Genomic DNA, 5,888 nt, shown 5'->3' with positions numbered 1-5,888 from the left:
GCCCTCCCTTTCCCAATGTTTTCTACTTAATGATTTTTGTATTTATATATATATATATATATGTATATTTATATATAAACACTGAGCGCAAAATATTACTATTTTAAATCACTGTATTTTGTTATCTTTGCTCTGGGATTGAGTCTTTCAATCAGTCTCTTTGTTCTTATTTCATCCAAGTGCATGATTACTGAATTCACTACAAAGGAACCCAGAAAGAGACGTGACAGTGGTTGAAAGGTGTTAAGAAAATGGCTTTAATAAATATACAGACAGCATACTGGTTGATGTGGTTTTTAAAATCTCTGATGTGTAGGGATAAAGCCTGACATTCAGTAACTGTAGCCTACCTTAGCTACAGCACACTGACACCCAACACATAACATAGAGCCCTTCTCAACTGACTCCTGACTTATGAAATGTCTAATTAAATTACCCTACTGCAAGGAATACCATGCACTGAAATTAAAGCAATGAAAGCCTAGGCTATCAAATAGCCTAGCTGATTAGATTTATCACATTGTGATTAGGAAACCATGTTATCATGTACAAAGCAGAGGTTCTAAACAATATCGTTTCCCTATTTAATTTGTGTTGTCGCTGAGTGCTTATCTCCTCTCAAACACAGGCAGTGAATGCAGTACAGACCCACTCACTCTCTCCTAGTCATAATGGCCTGGCCTATGGCCCCCATCCACGCTGATGCACTTTTAATGTACTGCAGTGTGCACACACTCATTCACCGATCTGTTATTTTCTGTCTCTATTTCTAAACAACACAGTTCAATTATTTCCTTTCCATGCAGATACCCGTCTATTTCTATCATGGTTACCATAGCAACTGCATCACAGAACCCTAACTGTGGAAAATGTGTCTATGCCGGTTACACATGTGCACATGCACACACTTACCAGTAATGTAGGCCTATACATACCTACATACACAGTATGAACATGCATACACCCACAAATACAGTAGCAGTAGTCCTGACATGCATAGAAGCAGCATAGTACTCAAACATGTTCTATGTTTAGTCACACTGAAAGAATTTAGAGGTGAAAAGAGCGGCATCAACAAGGACAGATATCCATCCAATATACATACAGGAAACATAGGCACTGATATAAGTGAATGTAAGATAATGTATCACAGGCAATGTTACTGTTGTGTCCCTGTTCGACTGTGCTGTCTTTGTCCATTCTCTGTAACATTGCTGACTCTAAAACAAATGATTATCAATATATATAAAATCTGTATAAGGAAAACTGCTATATAAAATATATATATACTGTATACAGTGCCTTGCGAAAGTATTCGGCCCCCTTGAACTTTGCGACCTTTTGCCACATTTCAGGCTTCAAACATAAAGATATAAAACTGTATTTTTTTGTGAAGAATCAACAACAAGTGGGACACAATCATGAAGTGGAACGACATTTATTGGATATTTCAAACTTTTTTAACAAATCAAAAACTGAAAAATTGGGCGTGCAAAATTATTCAGCCCCCTTAAGTTAATACTTTGTAGCGCCACCTTTTGCTGCGATTACAGCTGTAAGTCGCTTGGGGTATGTCTCTATCAGTTTTGCACAACGAGAGACTGCAATTTTTTCCCATTCCTCCTTGCAAAACAGCTCGAGCTCAGTGAGGTTGGATGGAGAGCATTTGTGAACAGCAGTTTTCAGTTCTTTCCACAGATTCTCGATTGGATTCAGGTCTGGACTTTGACTTGGCCATTCTAACACATGGATATGTTTATTTTTGAACCATTCCATTGTAGATTTTGCTTTATGTTTTGGATCATTGTCTTGTTGGAAGACAAATCTCCGTCCCAGTCTCAGGTCTTTTGCAGACTCCATCAGGTTTTCTTCCAGAATGGTCCTGTATTTGGCTCCATCCATCTTCCCATCAATTTGAACCATCTTCCCTGTCCCTGCTGAAGAAAAGCAGGCCCAAACCATGATGCTGCCACCACCATGTTTGACAGTGGGGATGGTGTGTTCATGGTGATGAGCTGTGTTGCTTTTACGCCAAACATGACGTTTTGCATTGTTGCCAATTTTGGTTTCATCTGACCAGAGCACCTTCTTCCACATGTTTGGTGTGTCTCCCAGGTGGCTTGTGGCAAACTTTAAACAACACTTTTTATGGATATCTTTAAGAAATGGCTTTCTTCTTGCCACTCTTCCATAAAGGCCAGATTTGTGCAATATACGACTGATTGTTGTCCTATGGACAGAGTCTCCCACCTCAGCTGTAGATCTCTGCAGTTCATCCAGAGTGATAATGGGCCTCTTGGCTGCATCTCTGATCAGTCTTCTCCTTGTATGAGCTGAAAGTTTAGAGGGATGGCCAAGTCTTGGTAGATTTGCAGTGGTCTGATACTCCTTCCATTTCAATATTATCGCTTGCACAGTGCTCCTTGGGATGTTTAAAGCTTGGGAAATCTTTTTGTATCCAAATCCGGCTCTAAACTTCTTCACAACAGTATCTCGGACCTGCCTGGTGTGTTCCTTGTTCTTCATGATGCTCTCTGCGCTTTTAACGGACCTCTGAGACTATCACAGTGCAGGTGCATTTATACAGAGACTTGATTACACACAGGTGGATTGTATTTATCATCATTAGTCATTTAGGTCAACATTGGATCATTCAGAGATCCTCACTGAACTTCTGGAGAGAGTTTGCTGCACTGAAAGTAAAGGGGCTGAATAATTTTGCACGCCCAATTTTTCAGTTTTTGAATTGTTAAAAAAGTTTGAAATATCCAATAAATGTCGTTCCACTTCATGATTGTGTCCCACTTGTTGTTGATTCTTCACAAAAAAAATACAGTTTTATATCTTTATGTTTGAAGCCGGAAATGTGGCAAAAGGTCGCAAAGTTCAAGGGGGCCGAATACTTTCGCAAGGCACTGTATATATTTATTTTATATAGCACTTTTCCTTATACAGATAATCTCAAAGACGCTAAAAACAAAAAAAGCACATGTCTTCAACAGTCAGAGGCTGGCACGTCCAGGTCACATCCAACTTCGGTGGGCTGCACATAGGTCAAGTCGAACGTACACCCGTCTCCATGTCAGTCAAGAGCCTTCCCTCTCCCTTAGAACTCTCCTCCGCGATGCTGTTCTCAGCTCCTCTGATACCCTAAAGCAGGCTTGAGTAGGGGGAAATCAGTGGTCACATCCAGCAAGGTGGGGTGGGGGGTGGGGCGGAAGAGGCTCACTACACATCAATTATTGGGATAGTCCACCTTGGAGTGAAAGATCCACTCAAAAATACAAGCCTCTGTGTGATGTCCAAGCTTTTGCCAACTCCGGTTTAAAAACATTAAAAAATAGCTAAGCATTGTCATAAGAATGGCAAATCAGTAAGTTTTGTCAAGATAACCCAGAGGCTAGCAAGCTAGCTATCTAGCCTTTATGTTATCTTGACAAAACAAACTGAATTGCCGGTCTTATGACAATGTTTAGCTTAAGTTAACAAAATAAAAAGTTGATAAAAACATAAAATCAATCAAATATTTCCAAATTTAGAGGAGTTCTCTGCCTAGGCCATGGCATAAATATAATATATTGTTGTCAATATTCCATTATCTATAAATAAATATATTATTTTTATAGGGACGTTACACCAGGCGAGGTCATAAAGTAATTAGAATTTAAATTTAGAATCTACAGTTTGAATGCACGTTTTAATGATCTACCTCTTCAGTGAATTAACCCTCACCTGATATGTCATATACCTTAGGGAGCACAAAGCTGACAATGTTGCTTGGAGAAGGAACTCAAAATCCACCTTAAAGTGTCATCCTTTTTTATGTCTCTGTGTTAGTTTGGTCAGGGCGTGAGTTGGGGTGGGCATTCTATGTTTTGTAGTCTAGGTTTTGTATTTCTGTGTTTGGCCTGGTATGGTTCCCAATCAGAGGCCGCTGTCGATCGTTGTCTCTGATTGAGAACCATACTTAGGCAGCCTGTTTTCCCACTATGATTTGTGGGTAGTTGTTTTCTGTTTTTGTGTCTGCACCAGACAGAACTGTTTCGGTTTTGTTCATTCTCTTTGTTGTTTTATTATTCAGTGTTCAGTTCAAAATAAAAAGATGAACACGTACCACGCTGCACCTTGGTCCTCACCTTCTTCCACCAACAACTGTTACATAAAGGGGCAACCCGCAATTGAAACAATAACAAAATTAAATCCCCAACATTTTATCTGGGCTGGAGAAATCTAACCACTCTCAAATTCATAGACAAAGCTATGGATGCAAGGACTGACCATCCATGATATCAACATTATAGTTTTAACCATGTTTTGAGGCTACACAGTGTTTAGTTATAATTACATTGTTTACAAACATTGGATTAAAACAAGTTTATATTGTGGGTTCTGATGGGGCACCACAAGTTGAATTACGGTCGTGAGGCATTTCTAAATTCTGTTCTTCAAGAATCAATGGGTACATATCATATATTTCGAAGTAAAAACAATGCATGTAGCAACTGCAGATTGCCCCTTTCAACAGAACAGTGACCTAAACAGTCTGTAGATTTAGCTAATCTTCAGATGATCAAAGTGAGGAGGGTCAACAATATGCATCATCTCAAGAAAAACGAAGATAGCACTTTAATACATTAAGTTGCATCTATACCTGTGTAGGAACACTTGAATTGCTCCAGTAACAGCAAAGACTCAAGACATGCACTCGACTGACCTGAGATTGTCACGTTCTGACCTCTATTTCCGTTGTTTTTGTATTTATTTAGTATGGTCAGGGCGTGAGTTGGGTGGGTAGTCTATGTTTGTTTTTCTATGTTTTGGGGCAGTTCTATGTTTTCGGCCTAGTATGGTTCTCAATCAGAGGCAGGTGTCATTAGTTGTCTCTGATTGAGAATCATACTTAGGTAGCCTGGGTTTCACTGTGTGTTTGTGGGTGATTGTTCCTGTCTTTGTGTAGTGTTCACCAGATAGGCTGTATTAGGTTTCACGTTCCGTTTGTTGTTTTCGTATTCGTTTAGTTATTTCATGTATCGTCAATTATTGATTAAAGAACATGAGTAATCACCACGCTGCATTTCGGTCCTCTCTCTCAACAAACGAAGAACGCCGTTACAGAATCACCCACCACACCCGGACCGAGCAGCGTGTTAACAGGCAGCAGCGAAGGGAGGACGTTATGGACAGCAATGGCATGGAGTATACTAGTTGGGAGGACGAATTAGACGGTAAAGGACCTTGGGCTCAGCCAGGAGAATATCGCCGCCCCAAGGAAGAACGGGAGGCGGCGAAAGCGGAGAGGCGCTGGTATGAGGAGGCAGCGCGGCGTCGTGGATGGAAGCCCGGGAGTCAGCCCCAAAAATTTCTTGGGGGGGGGCTAACAGGGAGTATGGCTAGGCCAGGTAGGAGACCTGCGCAAACTCCCTGTGGTTACCGGGGGGCTAGAGAGACCGGGCAGGCACCGTGTTATGCTGTGGAGCGCACGGTGTCCCCAGTGCGGGTGCACAGCCCGGTGCGGTACATTCCAGCTCCGCGTATCGGCCGGGCTAGAGTGGGCATCGAGCCAAGTGCCATGAAGCCGGCTCTACGCATCTGGTCTCCAGTGCGTCTCCTTGGGCCGGCTTACATGGCACCAGCCTTGCGCACGGTGTCCCCGGTTCGCCTGCATAGCCCAGTGCGGGCTATTCCACCTCGCCGCACTGGCAGGGCGACCGGGACCATTCAACCGGGTAAGGTTGGGCAGGCTCGGTGCTCAAGAGCTCCAGTGCGCCTGCACGGCCCGGTCTATCCGTCACCACCTCCACACCCCAGCCCTCCGGTGGCAGCTCCCCGTACCAGGCTGTCTCTCCGGCCCATCCGTCCAGAGCCTTCCTCTTGTCCGGCGCCTCTGC

The sequence above is a fragment of the Oncorhynchus mykiss genome, chromosome 12, assembly GCF_057628025.1.
Source record: "Oncorhynchus mykiss isolate SJ-2025 chromosome 12, ASM5762802v1, whole genome shotgun sequence".
Lineage (NCBI taxonomy): Eukaryota > Metazoa > Chordata > Actinopteri > Salmoniformes > Salmonidae > Oncorhynchus > Oncorhynchus mykiss.
Note: the sequence above shows the minus strand (reverse complement) of the source record.